Consider the following 26,972-nt stretch of genomic DNA (forward strand, 5'->3'; position numbering starts at 1 on the left):
ATTCTTAGGCTGCCTTGTTGGCCATGCTGTGTGTTAGCTTTTCTTGTCTTCTCATCTTCATGAAAGGTCCTGCATGATCTTTTATTTCTCTTTCTGCCTTCATCAGACATCCCCCATCCAGCTTAGGCCCACTGTGGGCTCCAGACAACACCCAGCATCACCCATAAGCACATCTGGCTTCTGTAAGGTGCCGTGAATGACTTCTGCCCTCCCTTGGAGACTGCATCGACACTCGTCCTCCCAAGTGGCTGGAGAACAGGGTGTTAAATGGGGAGGTGGGAGGCAGGAAGAGAAGTGGAAAACTGCTTTGCAGAAATCCATTTGCCAAAAGCCAATCTGCAGAAACCCAGTTCACAAATGACTGGCTGACCAGGCTACTGTGGGGTGTTTTGGAAAGTTTTTGCTCTCTCACCCCAATCTCTGCCCCTACTTCTGCCATTTCTCATGCAAATACACAAGTTGTCCCAAAACTCTACCTCTGCGCCTGGTTTTTGGACTCACGATGACTGCAGAGGACTCTGCTGGACAGAGGCTAGGATGTGTGTCTGTCAGTTCACTCAGCAAAGTGAACTCTGCTCAACAACTTTTATGCACATTGGCTTTTGTGAATCAACCTCGTTCCCCTCCTGGACTGGAGTGTTGACCCTTCCTACCTTCTCATCTTCATGGAAAAACCTGCATGGCCCTTTACTTCTCTCTCTCTCTCTCTCTCTGCTGGAGGTTCAGGGGCCCATCTCCCTGGCTCCTAAGGCCTCCCCCTCTGGCATCTGGCCTCATGGCCCTGGGATCCTGACACCTTCTCCTTCTTCCAACTGACAGCCTCCTTTCTGCAGTCCCTGAGCCCTGATATACAGGATCTGGCTCATTTGAACATCTGCAAGGAGGGGCTGAGTGTTACAGGCACCGGTAAGAAGCAGAAAAACAAGCTAGAATTGGGCCAGGCCTGGGCACTGACTGAAGCTCCCTGGAGACTTCCGAATGAGGCACAGAACACAGGGTCGGATAAGCAGCTTCCTTCCTGTCTGCCACCTCCCCATTTCATGTCCTGTTCTCCAGCCCAGCCAAGACACCCTGTTCCTTCTCACGTCCAGGCCTTTGCAAAAGCTGTGACCTCTGCCTGGAGCACCTCCTCCTTTCTCCCTCACTGCTTCCTACTTTTGTTAACAGCTCTATTGAGGCGTAATTTACACACAATAAATTGTACACTTGTAAAGTGTTCAATGTGACCAGTTTTGACACGTGTATACACCCATGAAATCCTCACCACAATCAAGGTGAGGAACCTGTCCATCACCACCAGTCTCCTCCTGGCTCTGTAATCTCTCTCCCACTCATGCCTTGTCCCCATAGCTAAGCAACCATGGATGGGCTTTCTCTATAGATAGATTAATTTGCAGTTTCTAGCATTTTATGTACATTGAATCATATGCTATACACTCTTTTCATGCCTGGCTTCTTTTACTAAGCATTTATTTTGAGATTCATCCACATTCTTGTGTATATCAGTAGCTCATGCCTTTCTTTTGCTAAGTGATATTCCATTGTATGAATGCAGTGTAATTAGCTTCTTCATTCATGAATATGTAGGTTGTTGACAGTTTGTAGCTATTAAAAATAAAGCTGCTATGAACACTCACACACAAGTAAAGGTATTTATATATTCTAAAAACAAATCTGTTATCAAATATATGGTTGAAAATATTTTATCGAATTCTGTGGTTCGTCCTTTCATTCTTCTAGTGGCAGCTTCCAAAGAGCATCAGTTTTTCACTTTAATGAAGTCTGATGTATCTTTTTTTTTTCTTTTAGGAGTCATGATTTTTGTGTTGTCTCTAAGAAACTTTTGCCTAATCCACGGTCACAAAGCTTTCTTCCTTTTTTCCTCAAGAATTTGTATAGCTTTATATTTTACACTTTGGGTATTGATATCCGGTTGTTTCAGTACTATTTGTTGAAATGACTATCTTTTCTTACTGAATCACCTTTGTACCTTTGACAAAAACATTTGTCCACATGGAGAGAGAGAGCTCTATTTCTGGGTTCTCTATTCTGTTCTATTTCATCTCTTTCTCAGTCTTTGCTCCAGTACTACAGGCTCTGATTACTATGGTCTTATTCTCAGTCTCAAAATCAGATACCATTGGTTCCAATTTTGTCTTTTTCAAAATTGTTTTGTCTATTCTTGCCCCCTTTACATTTCCAAATCAATTTGAGAATCTTCAAAGGAAAAAAAAAGGCCTACAGGGATTTTTATTAGGGTTGCTTTGAATCTGTAGATAAATTTGGGAAGAATTGATATCTTAAAAATATTGAGTTTTCTGACCCATGAACAGGCATGTCTCTATTTATTTAGATCCTCCTTAATTTCTCTCAGTAATGTTTTATAGTTTCCAGTGTAGAGATCTCACACGTCTCTTCTCAGACTTATCGCTAAGCGTTTCATGGGTTTTGATACTATGGTAAATGGTATTTTTAATTTTAAATTCTGATGGCTCCTTCTTAGTGTATAAAGATACAATTGATTATGTATACTGATCTTGCATTCTGCAACACTGCTAAACATCTTTATTAGTTCTCTTGGCTGTTTTATACGTGTCATCAGATTTTCTATATAGACAACCATGTTATCTACAAATTCAAACGTTTTCACTTCTTTCTTTCTCTCTTTCTTTGTCTTCCCCCTATTTCACTGGCTAGAGCTTCAAGTACAGTATTGAATAGAAGCAGTGGGAGATGACATTCATGTCTTGTTCCTTATCTTAAGAGGAATGCACTCAATTTTTCATTATGTATAATGTTACCTGTAGGTTTTTCAGGTTAAAGAAGTTTCCTTCTATTCTTAATTTGTTGAGTTTTTTTTAAATCATCAATGGGTATTGAATTTCATCGAATGGTTTTTCTGTGATTATTAAAGTGATCATATCATTTTTGTCCTAGTTTATGAATAAAATGTATTGCACTGACTAATTGATCATGACATGTTATTCTTTGTATATGTTACTGAATTCAGTTTCCTAAAATTTTACTTAAATTTTTTGCATCTATGTGCATAAAGGATATTGGTCTGTAGCTCTCTTTTCTTGCAATGGCTTTGTCTGGTTTTGATGACAGGATAATGCAGATCTCATAGGATGAGATGGAAATATTCCGTCTTCTTCAATTTCCTGGAAGACTTTGTGTATAATTGGTATTATTGCTTTTTTAAATGTTTGACAGAATTCACAAGTGAAGCCACCTTGGCCTAGAGCTTAGTTTGTCAGAAAGTTTTTAATCACAAATTCAATTATTTTAATAAACATGGAGCCATTCAGGTTATCTGTTTCTTCTTGGATGAGATTTAGTAGTTTGTAATGTTCAAGGATTTTGTCCATTTCCTCTAAGGTAGAGAGATGTCCATAATACTCCCTTGTTATTCTTTTTAATATCCGTATATTCTGTAGTGATGTCAATTCTCTTATTGTTGATATTTGGTAATTTCTTTTTCTTTTTTTTTTTTGAGATGCAGTCTCATTCTGTTGCCCAGGCTGAGGTGCAGTGGTGCAATCTCGGCTCACTGCAACCTCTGCCTCCTGGGTTCAAGTGATTCTCCTGCCTCAGCCTCCCGATTAGCTGGGATTATAGACACCCACCACCATGCCCAGCTAATTTTTGTATTTTTAGCAGAGATGGAGTTTCACCATGTTGGCCAGGCTGGTCTGGAACTCCTCAACTCAAGTGATCTGCCTGCCTTGGCCTCCCAAAGTGCTGGGATTACAGGCATGAGCCATCACGCCCAGTCAATATTCAGTGATTCCTGTCTTCTCCTTTTCTTGATCAGTCTGACTAAAGGCTTACTATTTTTTACTGATCTTCTAAAAGAACTAGCTTTTGGTTTTATTTATTTTTTTATTCTCTATTCCATTAGTTTCTACTCTGATCTTTCTTATTTTCTTTATTCTGCTTACTTTAAGCTTAATCTCCTCCTGTATTTTCTAGTTTTTTAAGGCAAAAGATGAGGTAACTGAGTTGAGACCTTTATTCCTTTCTAAGGATGGGAGCTAGGTGGCCAGGGAAGAGGGGGAAACAGGAATGTGTGAAGCTGGGGATCCCCAGCTGGGAGCTCCACATAATGCAGAATAGAGCTCAAGGCTCAGGAGACAAACACAGGGCCTGGAAAGGGCAAACTGCCACAGAGGCTGAGGCTGGCTTGGACAAAGCACTTCCAGCCTCTGCCCAGAGGGGGAGGAGAGGGTCCCACCCAGCCTGCCAATGAGGAGAGGCCAGAGAGCATTGAAAGAGGGTGTGTGTCAGCTCTGCACTGATGGACATGGGGCAAGCAGCCTGTTAATCCCTCAGGGGATCCTCCATGGATTCCTGGGCTACACCAGGCCCACCAAGGAAAGAGAAAGGAACACACTCTGGGATCCTACAATGACAAGGCAGGGCTCTTGTATCCCATCTCTCTCCCATGAGGGGCACATGCTGGGTACCTTACCTGTGAAGCACACGGAGTATCTGAAGGTGCCGCCCATGCCCTCAAAGCTGTGCTCGATGAGGTAACAGAGGAGCTTGGCCGGGGAGTCAAACATCTGGTTGCACAGCTTACACTCATGGTTGATGCCTTCCTCTGCAAGGAAAACCCATGACCAGTCAGTGACCAGCATTCCATGTCCCACAGACAGGTGCCCACAAGGCCCCCCGCATACCCCAGGGCCAATGCCCCTCCAATCCCCAGCACCATGGCTGGTGAGGGGACCGCAGACACCAAGACTCATCCTGGCTCTGTATGGCCTTGCCCTTAGAGATTTCCAGACCCCAGAGGGCCAGCTCCAAATATGTGGCCCTTGGAGGTGCCATTTGCTGTGATTTCTCCTGCTGGTCAAGCAGCCAGGTGTGTGGGCCACGGTCAACAGCTTGAGTCCAAGACTGTGTCACTGTGCAGAGGCACCCAGCATAGGGTACCGGAGGGAGAAATGAGTCCAACCAGGATTTTTAAAATTCCAATCAAATATTTATTGAGCATTTACTATATGCCAGGAACTTTGCTCTAAGGATTTTTTAGGCAACTAAACAGATGATGTCTCTCACCCAGTTCTGGTGGTGGGGTAGACAGATGATAAATAAAATCATCAGCGCACAATGCAGCATCAGGAGGTGATGTCAGTATGTGGCTGGAGCACTCCAGGAGGGGGTGGGGGCAGGGCCCTGAGGTGGGTCCATGCTGTGCTGAGCAGGCTTAAAGCCCAGCATGAGAACAGAGTACCTGAGATCAGAGGTCCAGGAGTGAGGTCAGAGAGGCCATAGGGATGCACAAGAAGGGCCTTGACAGCTTCTAGAGGACTTTAGGATTGTACTTCAAGAGTGACAGGCAGCATGGAAGATACTGCACCAAACGCTCTTTTTATTTGCTTTTCTTTTAAACAAATGATCTATACAGTGGATGATAGACAACGGGCAAATTCGCCATCCTGCTTCAGAGAAGAACACAGCTCCTCCATCTCCCCACGTGGGAGCTGCTGAAACCCCAAGCCTTCACCCAAAGGTGCCAGGCAACACACAACACAGTGTCTAAGCACCAGCCTCGACAGAGTAGAGGAGGCTCAGAGCTCTGGTGCCCTTGCCCAGAATTGAGCAGCACCGGGTTCAAATTGTAGCTCCTCGGCCCCACACAGCATGCCGTGGGCACCAGCTCATGTGCAGTAAGATGAGGACAGCCTATCCTCCCTGCCTTCCAGGCTGCAGGAGGACAGAGGGGCCCAGGGGTCAGTGGCGGGGGTGGGGAATCCCCCTGGTTTCAGCCTCACATCACCCTGGGGCTCAAATCCAGCCCTGCCACTTACTGGGTGATCATAGGCAAGTCACACAACCTCTCTGGACTTCGATTTTCTCTGTCTGAAACACTGTATAACTGCTTTCCTCTGATAGTTGCTATGAGAATTAAATGAGCTAATGCACACGCAGGGGTCTCAAACAGACCCTGGCACATAGCAAGTGTTCAATAAGTGTTAACTGCCAGGCATGTCAGTGTTGGTGAGAGTATTATCTGGGACAGCCAAGGACACGGGTTCCCCTTTGGGTTCCCCCAGGGAACCAGCCTCACTGAAGGTGCCAGGTGCTCTGACTTGCCCTTAAAGGCAAGAATTAGGTAGCGGAGGGGTTCTGCCGGTGGCAAGTCACAAACACAGATGGGCTGAGGCTCCTGGTGAGTCCCTGGGTCCCCAGGCCCTGGCAGGGGCTGGCAGAGACAGCAGGCATTCCCCCTGGCCCCGCCATCCTCCACACCCCCAGGTACCCCTCTGCAGAAGCACACACACATGTGCGTGCACAGGTGGGCCTGCCCCACATATCCCACTGGCTGGAATCTACCAGGTGTTTGTCATGCCTCTGGAGCCCTGGCAACTAGGCCACATGCACCTGACAGAGACTGAAACAGCTCTTCCATTTATACTAGCAGAAAAGGAATTCATTGACAAGTTGTGGGACACAGGGCGGGCTCAGCACACTCGCCCCACAGGCCCCACACATGTCCTCCGCCTCCACTGGAGAGACTTTCATCATAATTAGAGATGGCCTCCAATGTGCGGGGGCTGCCTTGCAAGACCCCCTCAATGCATCCCCTGATCCCTGCACAAAAAACATTGCCCAGTACCTGGCACAGGGTGTAGGTCCAAGTAATGAAAGAGACACCACCCTTACATGTGACCTTATTAGAATGAGGATGCCCCTTGGATATTAAGGAGGGAGGGGGTATGTGAAGTTGACAACTGTGCAGAGTTTTCTGTAATAATAGTTTGTAACATATTTGAATCTCAGAAATAACCCAGCTTGCTTGGAAAGCTGCATTTCTGAGAAAAAGAAATGGATTTCTGATCCTGTCAATTAGGCGATGGGCATGGATGATGTCTTCTCCTCCTGTGGCCCCCAAAGCATCAGGCCCCACCTGGGCTCATGTGCTGCAGGGGCTCAGAAATACTCACAGAGGAGATTCACCCCCAGGCTTGGCCCTCTTTCCTGCCCAGCTAGGGGCCCTGGGGGCTGAGATGGCAAAGAGGATTTACTGCTCTCTGCCGAGCGGGGCCCTTTAACCACTTGGCCGTGAACGGCGACGTGCCCATCTAATACACAAACACCAAGAGGACAAATAAGCCTCCTGCAACTTATAAATCAGAGAAATCATGTCTGACTGTCACTTTCCGTTCTCCGAGTGCCGAGCAATTCATCGGCCGGTCCCCCCTGATTCATAGCCGCAGCTACACCCAGCATCCAAGTTCATAAATATGTGCACAGTAAGCAGTCCCAGAGCTGCAAGCCGTCCAGGGCCCAAACAACCACCATTTCAGCAGATCACAGCCCCAAACCAGTGTCAAAGTGAGGTTCTGGGCTAATTAGATCAAGAGCCCAGCAGACCACTGTGTGTCTCGGGACTCTTTTCTCTCTCTCCCCACAGTGTTTTAAGAGTCGAACCTGGGGAAAGGGGAGGAGAAATGAAACAAGCAAAAAGTAAAAGTGAAGGGCGGGCCTGCGCCAGGGCCTGCAGGTGGCCCGGGAGGAAACCACCCACCCATGCAGTGACCCTCCGGGAGACCAATGCGAACAGCACCGTGGACACGCCCTTCCCAGCTGGAACATTTTTGAGGCTGGAATTGAAGCTCAGGCAAACACGCGGCCGGAAGAAAGACTGGAAGAAACCCCGAAGGTAAAGTCCAGCCCAAGGGGAGGAAGCAGAAATGACCGGCCTGCGTCAAACAGGGCTCTGAGGAGAAGGTTCCGGGCCGATTGCTCACTGTCCTATAGAGACGCAGGCTCGGCGAGAGCCTGAGGAGCAGCGGGAGACCCAGGACAGCCGGGCAGAGCGGGCGGTGAGAACCCACAGCTACTGCTTCCCTGCACAGTTCGCCTTCTCCAAGGCCCGGCCCCCAGCTGAGCCCAGCACTGAATTTCATGGCGCCCCATGGACCACGGCCAGGGGTGACCAGTGGAAGATCCAACCTCCCAGGGAGAGGATGCCACTATATCCCCAGCGAATAAAGCTGCTACCCCCACCAAAAACAAATAAATAATAATAAATAAAAATATTGATTGGCCTTTAAAAATAATGTGTATCCTCTGTTTACTGGTCAACATACTGCCCATTTATCTACATGCCTAATTAGCCAAACTTTTTAATGAAGTTATTTAACATAATTCTTTATTATGAAACAAAACAGCAAATTTTACAATGGTTTGGATGTCATCTAATATGATTGAAAATATGTCAATTTGTCATTGCCACTGAATCTTCGTGTTATTTATTTTACACTGTTAGATATTCTGTCTACAAATGTCTAATGGCTTAGAATCTTGCCTTGCATATTGTCTGTGCTATGTACTAACTACTCTAATTCATCAAATTACCTTTTTATACCGTTCTTAAAATACAATATTATTGGCCAGGCAAAGTGGCTCATGCCTGTAATCCCAGCACTTTGGGAGGTTGAGGCAGGTGGAGCACCTGAGGTCAGGAGTTTAAGACCAGCTTGGACAACATGGTGAAACTCTGTCTCTGCTAAAAATATAAAAATTAGCTGAGCATGGTGGCAGGTGCCTGTAATCCCAGCTACTGGGAAAACTACAAAACACTGATTAAATAGTGTATGACACAAACAAATGAGAAAAACATCCCGTGCTCATGGATTGGAAGAATTATTATCATTAAGATGACCATACTGCCCCAAACAAATTACATATTAAATACGAGTCCTACCAAAATGCCAATGTTAGTTTTTATAGAATTAGAAAAATGTTTAAACTCATATGGAACCATAGAAAAGCCTGAAAAGCCAAAGTAAATTTAAGCAAAGACAAGAAAGTTGGAATGATTACATTACCAGACTTAAACTACACTAGAAGGCTTTAATAACCAATACAGCATGGTACTGATATGCATAGACGCATAGATCAATGGAACAGAATAGAGAACCTAAAAATAAAGCCACGTATCTACACACAACTGATCTTTTACAAGGTCAACAAAACATACACTGGGGAAATGACTTTCTATTTAACATATTGTGCTGAAAAAATTATATTGCCATATACTGAAGAATAAAATGGAACCCCTAACTCTCACCATATATAAAAATCAACTGAATATGGATCAAAATACTAAAATGTAATACTTGAAATGATAAAAACAAATTCTAGAAAATATTCTATGATAAACTCTTCTGGACATTGGCCTGGACAAATAATTCGTGACTAATATCTCAAAAGCAGAGGCAACAATAACAAAAATAGAAAAATGGAACTTAATTAAACTAAAAAGCTCCTGAGCATGTACTATGTGTTCAGAAGTCTGTTACAAAGCACGGTGCTGGAAAGCTCACATGATGTGAGTTAGTCATCATAGCACCCTAGGAGTTGGGAGCTAAGTATACTGTAATTCCTAGGATTTAAATGAAGGGCCTACATTTCCATTTTTTTTCTTTTCTTTTCTTTTTTTCTTTTTTTTTGAGACAGAGTTTCACTTTTGTTGCCCAGGCTGAAGTGCAATGGCACATTCTCGGCTCACTGCAATCTCCACCTCCTGAGTTCAAGCACTTCTCCTGTCTCAGCCTCCCAAGTAGCTGGGATTACAGGCATGTGCCACCACATCCGGCTAATTTTTTGTATTTTTAGTAGAGATGAGGTTTCACCATGTTGGCCAGGATGGTCTTGATCTCTTGACCTTGTGATCCACTCACCTCAGCCTCCCAAAGTGCTGGGATTACAGGCGAGAGCCACTGCGCCCAGCCTTTTTTTAAATTTTAAATATTATTTACCTTAAAAAGAAAATGTGTAGAATAAAACTGACATAGATAGATGAGAGGGAAACAGAAAGAAAGGATGAATTGTTCAGAGGGATTTTTTTGCATTTATATTGAATTTCCCGTGCCTTGCAGAGCAACCTACTGGATCTGAAGAAATAAAAAACAGATTGCTTGGTGTGGTGCCTCTAGAAGCACTGGCTTCAATGAAAAAGAAATTGTGGCCCACTCATATGCAATTATTTGCTCCCATTTATCTGCTTTTAACTTTCAGGAAATTGTGGGCACGAGCTCAGGAAAGGCAGCAGGAGTCGCCACTCAAATTTCTGATCTCCTTTAATAAGTTCTGAGAGAGGAGATTCTAGGGTGAGACCAGACCTAGATGAGGCCTTAGAAGTGGATGGATCTGGTCAGGGTTGGGACAGAAAGTAGGCCCCATGTGTCTGATGTCTATGCTAATGGATTCTTTCCAGTTCTGTCTTTCCTAAGCAGGCCCAATAGAAACTTGACTCCTAGAATTTGTGTAATTGAAATCTACTTTAGCCATTCCTCTGTTATTTTTATAACACATAGTAACAAGGAATTTAATTAAAACCCTTAGGGTTTTTTAGAAAAATATATGGGAAGCTAAAAAATTTATATTTATTAACATAAGATAAATGGGAATAATCAAACAATAGCAATAATTCTGTCCCTGAATAGCCCTTCAGGTGGTGATATCCGAAGTCACTAAAGCATAAGGGAGGTGGGACAAATACAGCCAAAGTCCCCTGTACTCCTCCCTTCTCTCTCCTGACCACAGAATGTTGAATTCAATCATTTAGCCATTTGCTCTGGAATTAAAGTATCTGGACAGTAGAAACCATGAATGTTTTGTCTTTTTTTTTTTTTTTGAGATGGAGTCTCACTCTGTCACCCAAGCTGGAGTGCAGTGAAAAGATCTTGGCTCACTGCAAACTCTGCCTCCGGGTTCAAGTGATTCTCCTGCCTCAGCCTCCCAAATAGCTGGGACTACAGACACCTGCCACCACGCCTAGCTAATTTTTGGTACTTTTAGTAGAGACGGGATTTCACCATGTTTGCCAAGATGGTCTCAATCTCCTGACCTCGTGAACCACCCAACTCAGCCTCCCAAAGTGCTAGGATTACAGGCATTAGTCACTGCATTCGGCCTCATCTGTTTTTCTAATCATCATATAATATAGTTTAGATGTCCCCTCCAAATCTTATAATAAATTTTAATCCTAATGTTATAGGTGGGGCCTAGTGGGATGTGGTTGAATCATGGGAATGGACTCTTCATGGCTCTGTGCCATTCTTGTCATAGTACTCATGAGATCTGGTGGTTTAAAAGTGAGGCAAATTCCTCGCCCATCCTTTCTGTTTCCACTCCCAGCATGTGAGACGCCTGCTCCTCTTTCATCTTTCACCACGATTTTAATCTTTATATATTAATGTTATTACAAAATTTCACTCAATTTTCTTATAAAATTACCTAACAAAATTTTGTCATTGTATCATAAATATGATAAATAAACATATTATGACATCACAATTTGATGTCAACATCATAATTTGTATGTATCATGAAATCACAATATATTATGATATCATAGTACATATGATATCACAATATATTATGTCATAATTTGTATGTATTATGACATTAAAATATATATTTGACATCATAATTTGTATGTATTATATCATCACAATATATTATGGCATAATAATTAGTGTTATGACATCACCATGTATTATGAAATCATAATTAGTGTGCACTGTGACATCACAATATATTATGACATCATAATGTGTATGCATTATAACATCACAAGGTATTATGACATAATAATTTGTATGTATTACAATGAATTCATATTATATAATTTGTACGTAATACAATGTATTACAAATTATTATGTAATTTGTCTGTATTATGTACATATTAGATGGCTCTGGATGTCTTGGGCTCTGGGGGCAGGGTGGGGGTGGGAGGAGACACCCATGTTGCAGATGCAGAACTTGAGCCCAGGGCCCTGGGGTTCCAGGAGCAGTGAGGAGGCCATGCCTGACCTGTGGGGACTTTGATGTTAGCTCTGGGTGAGGTGGCTACTGCAGGTTGAGCACAGCACTTGGTGGGGACTCAGGTGGCTGCCGTTGGGCAGATGGACAGACATGTTAAGGCACCAGGAGACAAAAGCTACGGCCTGGTGAGAGGGAGGAGTGGCTGTGGGGACTGTAAAAGGGATGCCAACAACATTTTGGGGGGATGGGCTGTGGGTGTGAGAGAGCAGGCAGGGGGAAAATGCCCAGGCATTCTGGCCTGAAACAGTGGCAGGTGGACTCTGCCCAGCTGTGGAAGGGCATGTCAGGGAGGTGGGGCTTCTGGTTTCAGAGAAGCCCAGATATGCACTCATGCAGATGAGGGTCCTCATGAGATGGGCATGGAAGGGGCAGCCACAACCTGGGGACCAATGGCGGTGGGCTGAGCCCTTGGGACCTCTGGGGTGAGCAGGCAAGAAAGGGAGAAGGAACCAGCCAAGGAGACAGAGGCAGAGGGAAAAAGAGGAAAGTCCCCAGGAGAGGGGCAGACTCAAGAAGAGAATACAAATTTCCACTCACCTGCCCCAATGGCCTCTGCCCCTGCCCACACACCCTAGTGCCCTTGCCCTGAGTCTCTGCTTGCCTGTGCCTACCTGGCTGTCCCAGGCACATGTGAGCTCAAGCTCTGGGGGTAACTGCAGGACCACTTTTAGAAGGCACAGTCTAGAAGTGGGCGGCACTGAGTCATTGTCATCTCCCAGTCCTGGGAACAGCCTCTGCCACAGCCCGCTAAGCTATCTTCATCACCCAATGTCTCCTTCCCTTATCCCTGGAGGCCTGGAGGACAGCTCAGAGCTGAGATGTGCCTCTTCCCTGTGTCTCTCTACACAGCTCCCGCCTGTGCCTCAGCATCTGCCTCTGAGAGGTGGGCCTGTTGCTGCACGTGAATGGCGAGGAGGTCACTGTGGGGAAGGGGCTGCCCCGTCCTCTTTCCTGGGTCTCTGGTGCCTCTCTTCTAAAGATATGGCAGTCCAGCCTACCCATGAGTTCAGACAGGAAGGCAGCCACACCCCAACCCCCAGAAAGAAGAAAAACTATTTGGGCTGTGAAGGGGGGGAATGGTAACAGCCCCAGTCACCAGGACAAAAAGACTGAGGCCTCTGGGAGGCCATCCTCACTGGTGCCCACCCAGCCCTGGGGCTTTGCAGGGGGTGGCTTAGGGGATCAGAGGCTTGCAGGCCAAGGCTTCTCAGCTGCTTTTGAGACCCCCAGCTCTGCAAGAGGCTGGGTTTTTCTCCTGTTAAACTGCTCCCAATGCCTGTCCTGGCTCATTCACTTAGCTGGGCTACCTGCTGGGACTGCTTCCTGGTGGGCCCTCCCAGTGTGCCTCCCTGGGAGGGTGGGGGTTCCCTTGAAGACTCCATCATTCTTTGAGGTTTTCAGGTCAGGATGAAGCAACCCGACCTCTCAGCAGAAGCAGCCACTTGGGGGAAGTGGAAGGAATGAGAGGGCACACATGGTGCAGCTCAGAGTATGACTGGGCAGGGACATCGTGTTGAAGCTCTTAGGAGCCTCATCAGCCCAGGCAGAAGTCCTTGAAAGGCCAACACTCTCCCTACACAGGAGAGAAAACTGAGGGTGGGGGTGGGCAGGGAGACCTCGAATTGGGGGTCTGGTGAGATGGGCCTCTGCTCCTCACCTCAGCTGTGGCCTTCATGTGCACTTCCACCAACAGAGACCCCTTAGTGGACTTGGCCCCAGTGGATGGACCAGAAACTTCCAGCCATGGGGGCCACCCAAACCAACTTTCACTGCCTGGCTTCTGGCAATCTCACTCTCTCCACCTCCTGGAGGAAGAACCACAAGAGCTCTAAGGAGAGCATCACATCAGGACATCGAGGTGAGCCTGGAAATTGGTGGGAGTGTGGTCTGGGTGTGGAAGGTGGGACCTGTCTTTGGCTCACCCGCCCTCACACCTAAAGCTGTGGTACCAGCAGTAGAGCATGGCCATGGAGTGTGGTGCCCTCAGACTGTTGTCACTTCATCTCTGTGATGGAGAACAGTGCAGCAGCCTTCAGCAGACATGCACACTGGACAGGTGGGTGAGTGCTGTTGCCTGTGGGCGGGGGGCAGGAAGGTAGGCAGCCTCTGAGCTCCCTTCTGTTCTCTCAATGTGCTCTCCTCACCATCCCATCTACCTGCAGGGCTTCTGGCCAACCAGATGCAGCCAGGTGGAATTCCACTGCAAAGCATACAGCAACTTTGTATGTGGAGGTGAAAAGCAGCAAGATGGTGTCAGGTGCATACCCTATGCCAGCGTGCTCAGGGGAGATGCTGCTGCTGGCCAGGAGCACGGGGATGGCTGGCCTGGGGCTCCACTTTACAAAACTCTACCATTATTATAGAAACTTTAGAGTAGCCTTTGAAAGACAGAATAGTGTCATCAGCCAGGCGACAAAATCCTCTACAGTGAGCAGTTCTCCGGGATATGAACTCAGTGCTGGTTAATTTAGCATCTGTCTAAAATCAGAGGCAGTTTTTTGTAAAACAAGATTACATGAGTCAATTGATGAAGGTGGGAATCACGCCTGTGAGTATTGTCCCTCATAATTCATTCAAAAACATTTGCTTCTGTCTTTGCAACTTTATGCTCTCTGAATTCCCACCCCGAGTAAACACCTCCTTGGTGAGCTTATAATCAATCTTGCATATTTAATAATTTGGATTTTATCTTAAGATCTATTGGAACAAAAGCTACTTGATTTATAGTAGATGTAAAATAGAAAACTAGGATGGGCTATTCTGAACATGTATGTATGAAAAAATGCTCATCACCGGTCATTAGAAAAATGCAAATCAAAATCACATTAAGACACCATCTCATGCCAGTTAGAATGAAGATCATTAAAAAATCTGGAGACAACAGATGCTGGAGAGGATGTGGAGAAATAGGAATGCTTTTACATTTGGTGGGAGTGTAAATTAGTGCAACCATTGTGGAAGGTGGTGTGGCAATTCTTCAGGGATCTAGAAATAGAAATACCATTTGACCCAGCAATCCCATTACTGGGTATATACTCAAAGGATTACAAATTGTTCTATTATAAAGACACATGCACACCTATGCTCATTGTGGCACTGCTTACAATAGCAAAGACTTTGAACCAACCCAAATGCCCATCAGTGATAGACTAGATAAAGAAAATATGCACATATACAACATGGAATACTATGCAGCCATAAAAAAGGATGAGTTCATGTCCTTTGAGGGAAATGGATGAATCTGGAAACCATCAAGCTCACAAAGATGACACAAGAGCAGAAAACCGAACACCACATGTTCTCACCCATAAGTGGGTGTTGAACAGTGAGGACACATGGACACAGGGAGGGGAACATCACACACCAGGACCTGTCAGAGGGTGGGGAGGCAAAAGGAGGAATAGCAGGGTGTGGGGAGAATAGGGAGGGCTAACATTAGGAGAAATACTTAATGTAGATGACAGGGTGATGGTTGCAGCAAACCACCATGGCACGTGTATACCCATGTAACAAACCTGCATGTTCTGCACATGTACCCCAGAACTTAAACCATATATATATAAAAGAGCACCTTCATACCTTTACTGGATGATTGATAGCAGGCTGATATGTACACATATTATCAGTCCATGTCCAACTATTCTGTTCTCAATACCAGAGTGTGAGTTTAATATTTGAAGAACATTAAGCTATTAATTTAATATGATCCCATCACTGCTTCTGGTTCCAAATTGTCAGTAGAACCAAAGGGTGCCAAGGATGCCAATGTATGCCGGGAGGAGCTCTTTGATGTTTGGGTCTTGCTCCTAAAATAAATATGTTTTCTTGGTAGAGTAAGCCTTTGAAGAAATCTCTTAACCAACTACACCAGCACATAGACACTAAAGTCTACAAAATCATATACATGAGGCAGCTTTAGAGCAATATTTACTTCAGCCATTAATTGCTGATTATTACGCAGAAATGCTAACTGTCAAAAATTTGGCATTGCCTGCTAATGCTTATTTATGGAGCAGTATAGTGATAAGTGACCAGGAATATATAGTTGTACACGCTCCCACCTTAAAGGAATCTTAGTGAATATGGTGGTTTCTATTTCTCTATGTCATGAAGCTAAACTGTTCTAAGTCCTGGATTAAATTCAGTTGCTAAACTGTGATGCCTGTTCAAACTAAGTAACATGAAATAGCAACTGCAAAATTCTCTTGTGAACTTTTACAAGATATTCTGCTATTGGAGATATTCTGAGAAAACCTTAGGGGAATTGTCTTTATTATTGGAGAGAGTATTTTTCTAGGCATTTGAGAGTATCTTTGTAGTAAGTTAGTAATACATCTCAGAAGAAAGATCGACATGGATTATTTTGATGCAACCTCATGTTTGTCATAAAGTGATTAAAGTGGTGATTTTTTCTTGACAATTGAGTGTTGGCAATCTTATACTGATAGGAAGAGAGTCTCGTAAGAGATCTCTTGGATGGACGGTAAACTTGAAGAAAGCCAGGACCATTTTTAGGCGATAAAATTAGTAGAGTTTTGGTAAGCACAATATTGTCTTCTAAAAATGTACATGTTAATTCACAGATACTGGGAATATGTTACAACTCATGGCAATGAAGACATAAGGTTTCAGATGAAATCAAGATTGCTAATCTGCTGATTAAAAATAAGATTATTGGGGGCCAGGTGTGGTGGCTCAAGCCTGTAATCCTAGCACTTTGTGAGGCCGAGGCGGGTGGATCACAAGGTCAAGAGATCGAGACCATCCTGGTCAACATGGTGAAACCCCGTCTCTACTAAAAATACAAAAGAAAAAAAGCCGGGCATGGTGGCACATGCCTGTAATCCCAGCTACTCAGGAGACTGAGGCAGAAGAATCGCTTGAACCCAGGAGGCTGAGGTTGCAGTGAGCCAAAATTGTACCATGGCACTCCAGCCTGGTGACAGGGCAAGACTCCATCTCAAAAAAAAAGAAGAAAAAAAATTGGGGAAAAGGACTTCTGCTGGTTGCCAAGGTGGAATAACAGGGACAAGATTTACCTCCTGCTTGAAACAATAGACCTGGACAAAATACATGCAATAACAGTACTGAAAACAATGAACATCAGAAAATGCAGGACAGTGAATACAAATGAGGTGAGCCTGTTAGCAGAGGCAACTCTGGTCTGCAGCAATCTCAATTCTAGCCTTCTAAGAAGAAAGAATTTGACTGAAGAGCCTAAGGCAGAGGAAGAAACCCAGACAAGTTTTAGAACAGGAGTGAAAGGAAGTCATGGACACTTGGAAGAAAACCCGGTGGGCAACTTGAGAGATCAAGTGCACCATTCAACCTTTGACTTGCGGTTTTATACACTGGCATGCTTCTGGGGGGTTGTGTCCCTTCTCCCTGATTCTGCCATTTTTCCTTAATCTGCATGCTTGAGTCCACTTGCCCAAGTACTGAGATCTTATCAGGAAGCTGCTGATCACCAGCTTCAAGTGTTTCTATCCATTGGGAGACTGCCTTTCCCTTGGGTCCACTGCGACAAATTGTTACTTTATTTTTATCTTCTTTTTGTTTGTTTGTTTGCTTCTGATTTCGTTTTTGTTTTTGAGACAGAGTCTCACTCTGTCACCCAGGCTGGAGTGCAGTGGTGCTATCTCAGCTCACTGCAACCTCCATCTCCCAGGTTCAAGCAATTCTCCTGCCTCAGCCTCCTGCGTAGCTGAGATTACAGGTGTGCACCAACATGCCCAGCTAATTTTTGTATTTTAAGCAGAGATGGGGTTTTGCCATGTTGGCCAGGCTGGTCTTGAACTCCTGACCTCAGTTGATCCACCTGTCTCAGCTTCCCAAAGTGCTGTAATTACATGTGTGAACTACAGCACCTGGCCCAATTATTATTTCAGAGAGACAGTGTAACAATGGTCTGACCATCACCTGATAGTCGCCTGACATTCCTGTGGGTGGAGAGTCTCTCATGTCCGCCTGACTACCTACTATAACAATTCCTAGGCATTTCCAGGTTCAGTGCCTTAACCTATTTTCCAGACAACTGCTCAGGGAGTGGAACCCAGGCAGAGCCTACAAGACTCCCCAAGTTGAGGAGACAGAGCTGAGAGTCCACAGAGACCAGCATAGCTAGAGTTTACAAGACAGAATGAGAGAGGAGAGAACTTCTGACAGAGAGAACACTAGAGATTGGCAGAGGGTCCTCTCAGCATCTTCAGCGGAGTATCAATCACTGCATATGTGTGAGGACTCTACTTGAGGCTGAGAAAGATCATCAGAAAGGATTGTAGGGAATGATGCTGTGCACTCACACAGGGTGGGTAACAGTGGCTGATCTCACCAGCCAAAGTTGAAATGCTCATAGCTCACAGGTCATTGGATAGAGAACTCAACAAATCATGAGAACAAGACCTAAAAGGATCAAACAGTTTCTGAGAAAGTAAAATATTTTATATAACCAAAGCAATCTACAGGTTCAGTGCAATCCCTATCAAAACAGCAGTGATAACCGGGTGCAGTGGCTCACATCTGTAATCCCAGCACTTTGGGAGGCCAACGTGGGATAATCTCTCGAGCTCAAGAGTTCAAGACCAGCCAGGGCAACATAATGAGACCTTTATACTATAAAATAAATAAATAAATAAAAAGCTGGTTGTGGCGGTCCACAACTGTGGTCCCAGCTACTTGAGAGGCTGTTATAGAAAGATCGCTTGGGCCCAGGAGATGCAGGCTGCAGTGAGCCGTGATTATGGCACTGCACCCCAGCCTGGGCAACAGAGTGACTCTGTCACAAGAAACATAAAATACCAATGAGGCCAGATGCAATGGCTCCTGCCTGTAATCCCAGCATTTTGGGAGGTTGAGGTGCATGGGTCATTTGGGGCCAGGAGTTTGAGACTAGGCTGGCCATCATGGTTAAACACTGTCTCTAATAAAAATATAAAATTTATCTGGGTGTTGTGGCACATCTCTGTAATCCCAGCTACTCAGAGGCTGAGGCACAGGAATCATTTTGACACAGGAGGCAGAGGTTGTAGTGAGTCAATATTGTGCCACTGCACTCCAGTCTTGGTGACAGAGTGAGATTTTGTCTTTAAAAATAAAATACCAATTACTTACTTCACAGAAATAGAAAAACAGTCCTAAAATTTACATGAAATCACAGAAAACCCAGAATATGCAGTCTGTCCCTGGATCTAAGAAACAAGAAATAAAAAAAACGGAGAGAGAGTGAGACTTCTAATATCCAAGAAATCTTTAGTAAAAAGAATAAAGCTAGAGGTGTCACACTAAACCACTTCAAAATTTATCATAAAGCTATAGTAAGAAAAACAGCATGGTACTGATATAAAAACAGACACATAGGCCAATGCAACAGAATAGAGAGCCAATAAATACACCCATGTATTCAGAGCCAACTGACTTTCTACAAAGATGCTAAGAACACACAATAGTCAAAGGACAGTTTCTCCAAAAACTGGTGCTGGGGAAACTGGATATTCACTTGAAGAAGAGTGAAATCAGGCCTGTATCTCACACCATATACAAAAGTCAACTCCAGATGGATTTAAGACTTCCATGAATGTTCTGAAACTATGAAACAACTGGAAGAAAACATAGGGAATAATCTTCATGACACTGGTCTGGACACTGAGTTTTTTGGATAGGGTCTTTAAGACAGAAGAAACAAAAGTGAAAATAAAATGAGATGACATGAAACTAAAAAGCATCTGCACAACAATGGAAACAATTCACAGAGTGAAGAGACAACCTACAGAATGGGGGAAAATATTTGCAATCCAACCATCTCTGAGGAGTTACTATCCCAAATATATAGAACACTCAACTCAATAGAAAATCCAATTTAAAAATGAGGTCAAACACAGTGGCTCTTGCCTGTAATCCCAGCACTTTGGGAGGTAGAGGCAGGAGGACTGCTTGAGCCCAGGAGTTCAAGACCAGTCTGGGCAACATGATGAAATTCTGTCTCTACAAAACAATACAAAAAATTAGCCAGGCATGGTGGTTCATCTCTGAAGTCCCAACTATTTGGAAGGCTGTATGAGAAAAATGCTCAAAATCACTAATCATCAGTGAAATACAAATCAAAACCACAATGAGACACCACCTCACACCTGGTGGAATGACTATTATGAGAAAGACAAAAGATAACAAGTGTTGGTGAAGACGTGGTAAAAAGAAAACCCTTGCAGGCTGTTGGTGGGAATGTAAATTAGCATAGAAATTATACAAGGGCACATGGAGGTTCCTAAAAAAGTTAACAATAGAACAATCATATGGCCCAGCAATCCCTCTACTGGGTATAAATCCAAAGTATATAAAATCAATATATTGAAGAGATATCTGCACTCCCATGTTTATTATAGCATTATTCACAATAGCCAAGAAAGTGACAAATCCCAGAACAAAAGCTCCAGGTGACTCAAAGGAATATAAAAATATTCTGCAACCATTAAGGATAAATACACAATATCTGATATCCAACTGAAGATTACCAGAAATGCCTTTGCAGGAAAAAAAGATCCATAATAAGGAGAATAATCAATCAATGAAAATTGACTTAGAACTGACAAGGATGTTAGAATTAGCAGTGAAGGACATTAACACTGTTATTATAACTTTACATGTAATATTGTGATAGAAGAAGTATGAATGTGGTCTTTGTTCCTGGTTTCTGGCACAAAATTCTTGCAATTTCCTGAATAACGAGGTGAGAGGATCATCCTGTTATTCATAATATGCCTCTCAATCACCCGTGAGTTTATGCTAATGAGGCCACTCTCAGTGGGCCCCTAGGTAGCTTCAGATGAGAGCTGTTAGCCCCATCATGGGCCTCTGGAAAGAGGAGAGGGTCTGGAGATGGAGATAATCATCAGTCTCTAGCCGAAGTCTTTATCAGTCATGCTTACATAATGAAAATTTCATAAAAACCCCTGAATGAAGGGTTTGGAGGGCTTCTGGACTGGTATGGAAGTCCATACTTTTATACTAGGAGGGTACCAGTATGCTAGTAGGGTACCCCTTCCACATCTAGTCCTATAAATCTCTTCCATTTATCTGTCCCTGAGTTGCAGCCTTTATAATAAACTGGTAATGGTAAATAAAGTGTCTTCCTGAGTTCCGTGAGCCATTCTAACAAATTATCAAACATGAGGAAGGAGTTTTGGAAATCCCTGCTTTATATCCTATCAGTCACAATTATGGAAGGTCTGGGGTTTTCAGTTGGTGTCTGAAGTGCAGGCAATTTTGTGGGACCAAGTCCTTAACTTGTGTGGTCTGACACCAATGCCAGGAAGTTAGCATCAGAACTGAATTGAATTGTTAGACAGCCAGTTGGTGTCTGGAGAGTTGGAGAACTGGTTGTTGATGTGAAAAAAACCCCACATGTTTGATGTCAGAAGTGTTCTTTTAACAATATAAAAAATACATTGAATAGAATTAATAGCACATTAGACATTGCAGAAGAACGTATTAGTCAACTTGAAGACGTAAGAATAGAAACAACTGAAAATGAAACACAAGGAAAGAAACTCCAAAAAAAAAAACAGTTTCAACAAGTCATCAAACCTCAAGCAGCCTAATTTATGAGTAATTTGTATCCATGAAGGAAAATAAAGGAGAGAATCAGGAAAAACAAACAAACAAAAAAGACATTTGTAAAAATACCAGCGAAGATTTTTCCATATTCGAAGAACACCAGACACCTACAGAGCCCGGAGGCTCAAAGAACCCCAAGCACATAAAGAAAATTATACCAAGGCATATCAAAATCAAATTGCTCAAAACCAGTGCTAAAGAGAAAATCTTAAAAGTGGCCAGTGGGAAAAATGGAAGATGCCAAATACACACACACACACAAAGAGAAGGATGACATCAGATTTCTCATCTGAAACAATGCAAACAAGAAGACTGGGAAGAAACATCTTCAAAGTACTGAAAAGAAATTTTAAAAAAACCTGACAATGTACAATTCTATACCCATGAAAATATCTTTCAAAAAACAAGGTGAATCCGGGCATGGTGGCTCACACCAGTAATTCCAGTGCTTTTGGAGGCTGAAATTGGAAGGATTGTTTGAGCCCAGGAGTTCAAGGCTGCAGTTAGCTATGATTTTGCCACGGCACTCCAGCCTGGATGACACAGAGAGACTCTATCTCTTAAAAACAAAAAAAGATAAAAGAAAGACATTTTTAGACATACAAAAACAGAAAGAATTAATCACCAGTAAATCTGTACTACAAGATATGTTCAAGGACATCCTTCAGACAGAAAGATGATGCCATATGGAATCAGAAATGAAGAGTGTTGAAATGGTAACAGCACAGGTAAATATATATGACTATTTTTCTTACTATTTAAGTCTCTTTAAAAGCTAACTGACTGTTTAGGCCAGGTTAAGTGGTTCACACCTACAATCCCGGCACTTTGGGAAGCTGAGGAAGTCAGATCACTTGAGCCTAGGAGTTGGCGACCAGCTGGGCAATATGGCAAAACCCCATCTCCTCAGAAAACACAAAAATTGGCCTGTCATGGTGGCATGCATTTTTAGTTTCAGCTACTCAGGAGGTTGAGGTGGGGGGATCACCTGAGCCTAGAGAGGTTGAGACTTAGTGAGCCACAATTGCACCACTGCACTCCAGCCTGGTTGACAGAGTGAGACCCTCTCTCTAGAAAAAAAGATAACTAACTATTTAAATAAAAATAACAATGTATTTTGGGGTTTGTAACATATGTAAAAGTATAATGCGCAATACAAGAGCATAAAGGCTGAGCAGGAATGAATGGAAGCACACTAAAGGTCTTATACTATATGCAAAGTGGTATATATCACTTGAAGGTAGACTGTGATAAATTAAAGGTAAATACTATAACCCTAAAGCATTCAGTAAAATAAAACCAACAGTTGGCTGGGTGTGGTGGCTCATGCCTGTAATCCCAGCAATTTGGGAGGCTGAGGTGGGAGAATCACATGAGCCCAGAAGTCTGAGACCAGCCCTGGCAATATGACAAGACACCATCTCTACACAAAATTTTTTAAAACAGCTGGACATGGTAGCATATGCCTGTAGTTCTAGCTACTTGGGAGGCTGAAGTGGAAGGGTCACTTGAGCACAGGAGGTCAAGGCTGCAGTGAGCCATGATTGCACCACTGAACTCCAGCCTGGGCAACAGAGAGGGACCCTAGCTGTGGGAATGGTGCCTCAGATCGGCTGCCACCCATCAGGATTCCCTCTATCGTCAGAGTGAAGGGTTGGTGGCTCCTTTATGCCCAGATTCTTGTGGTAGGTGTTCCATCTTGTCTGGAGTGAGGCTGGAGGGACTCTGCCTTGTGAGGGTGGTGAGGTCATGATGGGAGAAGGGGGTTGACTACAGGGGCCACATGGACACAGCACATTTGTCCTGTCTGCCAAGTGCATGTGCCATCTCCACAGGAGGGCTCAGTGGGACAAAATATTCTCAGAAGACACTCCTGGGGGCTGTGGGGTGGTCTGGAGAATAGCGTCCATTCTTTTTTGAACCAGAGTCTGGCTCTGTTGTCCAGTCTGGAGTTCAGTGAGTGGTGCAGTGATGGCTCACAGCCACCTTTGCCTCCTGAGCTCAGGCCATCCTCCCACCTCAGCCTCCTGAGAGGCTGGGACTACAGGCATGTGCCACCATATCTGGCTTTTTAAAATTTTTTCTGTAGAGGTGATGTTTTGCCATGTTGTCCAGGCTGGTCTTGAACTTCTGGGCTCAAGCAGAGATTCTCCCACCTCGGACTTCCAAAGTGCTAGGACTACAGGCATGAGCCTCTGCACACAGCCTGCTCTGAGATTTTCATCCTTTGCACATAATGTCATTTTATACACAAACTAATTTATTTGTGAGGTCAATTTATGAAAAGAGATTGCTTGGCCCAAAAGTTAGTTGATAGTGCCTGGACTCAGTGGCTCATGCCTGTAATCCCAGCACTTTGGGAGGTTGAGACAGGAGAATTGATTTCACCCAGGACTTTGAGACCACCCTTGGTGACATAGTGAAGTATGAGTTAGTAAGTTTGGTAGCTCTTGCTAAATTGCCCCAGCAAGGTTGGTGGGGTAGGAAACTTGCTAAGGTGGTAGATTTCCCTCTGGCAACTGACATGATTTTATTACAGAGACTATTGTAATGAACCTGGAAATCCTCATCACTCAACTTTAAATGTTCTCCCCATTTGAAGCAGATTTCTACTGTAATGCAATTTCCCTGGTAAATCTGTCTCTGTGTGTCTTATCTAATACACAAGGCTGTTTTCAGAAGCTGACCATGCTGTTACTTATTATATCAAGCCCACCCAATTAAACACAAAATCTTGACATCACCTGATACCGTTCACATAAAATTTCTGCTCCTGTCTCAAAAATATCTAGACTAATGTATAAATTTGAAAACAGTGTTAAAAAGGCTCATGGCTTCAGCTCATCAAGTTCTTTATGGTCTCTAAATCCAGGCTGCCTGGTGGAGTCTCCAGGCTCTAGACCCTGGGAAAGGTAAGGGGCAGGCCTCCTGAGGGCTGACCTGGCTGCCCTTGTCCACTCTACAGTGGTGACCATAATAAGGGGAAGGTGGAGGAGGTGGAGCTCCCGGTGCAGAAGGTGGACCTCATCATCAGTGAGTGGATGGGCTACTTCCTCTTCTACTTGTCCATGCTCAACACCGTGCTCTATGCTAGGGATAAGTGGCTGGTGAGGCCCCCAGTGGAATGGGTGCAGCTCACATGCATTGGGGTCCAGGCAGAAGGTGAAACCAAGCTCAGTTTTTCCCACAGACAGGACTTAATATGAAGGCTTGACTGCAAGGTGTCAGAAGGCCACAGCCCAAGCCAGGTGCAACAGGTGCTGGATCTGGATGCTGGCAGGGAGATGGTGCGGTGTTGGGGGTTCATCAGGACAGGAAAACTGTAGCAGGGCAATGGCCCAGGTGCTCGGGTTTCAGCAGGCCTCTCTGGGAGGGGTGACTGACAGCTGAACGAAGCACGTGAAGGAGTCACTCAGATCTGGGAAGAGAAGCATTCTGGGTGGAGGGACGGCCAGGGCAGGTGTGCACTTGCTGCATGTGGAGCCATGGAAGGGCTAGTGTGGAAGGAGGGTCTAGAATGGCAATAAAAGTTGGAGTAGAGGTGAGGTGTGGTAGGGGGTGTGCAGATGTTGTGGGCCTTATGGGACCCATGCAACTTTGCTTTTTCTCTCAGATCAGCCAGAGAGGGTCTCCGAATCCCCAGAACGTCTGAAGGACAGGAGCTGACTGAGGTGCTGGGCATCCTCTGGTGGCCCTGTGGCAAATAGACCAGAAGGTGAGTGTGAGTGCAGCTGTGACATGATGGTGGCTCAGACCAGAGTAGGAGGCCACATTGTTAAGACTCTGGGCAATGCTGCCAGGCCCCACCCTTCATGCCCTCACCCTGCCCCTCTGCAGGCACGTGATAGCATCATCTTCCACACTGAGCCACACTGTATGTGAGGGCCATCGAGGACCAGCAGTCCAAAGTCTACAAGATCCACTGTAAGGACAGCTCGGGGAGCTAGTGGGCTGGGCCACAAGTGGACTGCTGCAGGCTAACCCTCCTCCCTGCCTGCCTCCTGCAGGTGGGAGGACTTGTATGGCATTGACATGTCTTGCATCAAAGATGTGGCCCTCAAGGAGCCCCTAGTGGACATGGTGGACCCTAAGTAGCACAGAGGTGAGGGTGTGGTCATGGCCAGGTGCCCCCAGGGTTGAAACCAAAGACAGACCATCCCCTGGACCTGGTGCAGGACTTCAGAGGCCAGAACATTGGCCTGAGGTCTCAGAGCCTGACCTGTCAGCCAGAGGTGGTGCTAGAGGACCAGAAAAGCCACTTTATCCTTTAAATATCTTTGTGAGTTCTGCCTTGTGACAGCCATGCTTGGCACTTGGCACTGGGATCCAGGAACGTAGGTGAGTGAAGCTGCTGGCCCTGTCCAGCAGCACATCCTCTGGGGACACACCAAAGCCGGCAGCTCAAAGCCTGCAGCATGTGCACTGAAAGGCACAACCTGAGGGTGATGGGCCAGGACACAGGCACACTGCAAAACAGCATGGGGACAGGCTGGGCTCAGAGCTGCACCTGTGGTGCCAGCCACTCAGGAGGCTGAGGTGGGAGGATCACTTGAGCCTGGGAGTTCAAGGCTGCATCGAGCTGTGATCCCCCCAGTGCACTCCAGCCTGGGCAACACTTTTTGTTTGTTTCTCTTTGTTTTCTTTTGGAGACCTGTTTTTTAAAAAAAGAATGGTGACAGTGAGTATTTATTGAGCTGGAGCTGGGGGGTTGAGGTTTGGTATTGGGGGCAGAGGAAGTCGTTGAGTGGCAGAGAGGAGACTGGAAGGGCAGGAACCCCACCCAAGCCACCCTCCTGAGAACACAGGGAGCTGGTGCAGGGTTTTAGGTTGGCATTTGGGTCAATGTTTGAGGTCATGGCATTGGTAGACTTTTCAAGAAGAGGTTGGTGAGAGGGCAAAGCAGGGTACCTGCGTTCGAGTGAAGTCTGGCCAGATGCGGGGGCAGGAGGGGGCACTGGACAGAGTTAGGGTGGAGCTGCCAGGTTTGGGTGTGGGAAAGAAGGGAACAAGGAACCCAGGTTTGAACCTGGGTGGTTTGTTGGGAGTGAGACAGGCAGGAGGAGAAATGAATGAGGAGCTGAGGTCAGGAACCAGTGAGTGAGGACCAGCAGAAAGGGGACAGCAAGGTTATGGGCCCTCCAGGGGCTGGGGAGCTGGGGGAGGAGAAAATGAAGTGAGGATGGGGCCACATCTCAGAGCTTTCCTGCTCCTGTCCTGCAGGAGGGGGACATATATACCATCAAGGTGGAAGACCGGACCTTCACCTCCCCCTTCTGCCTGCAGGTGAAGCACAGAATGACTACCCGCATGCCCTCGTGGCCTACTTCAACATCCAATTATAGGACTGATAGCAGGTTAGCTTCCCTGGTGGGTCACATCCTCTGCCAGAGATTTCAATGGAATGATCCCATTCAGCCCCTACTACAATCTCATGGGGCTCTGTTGTTATCCTTGTCTTGCTGGGGCGGAAAGTCTCCATCATGCAGAGTGTTAAAATCAGAATTTGCACAC

At 45.1% G+C, this 26,972-nt stretch overlaps 1 pseudogene; it reads left to right on the forward strand.

Annotated features, from left to right (window-relative positions):
- Positions 1–7,463: 7,463 nt before the first annotated feature.
- On the forward strand, positions 7,464–25,758 carry LOC135269079 (uncharacterized; annotated as a pseudogene).
- The last annotated feature ends 1,214 nt before the right edge of the window (positions 25,759–26,972 follow it).

This window comes from Aotus nancymaae, unplaced genomic scaffold, assembly GCF_030222135.1.
Source record: "Aotus nancymaae isolate 86718 unplaced genomic scaffold, 86718_ANA_hifiasm-v0.15.2.pri h1tg000049l, whole genome shotgun sequence".
NCBI lineage: Eukaryota > Metazoa > Chordata > Mammalia > Primates > Aotidae > Aotus > Aotus nancymaae.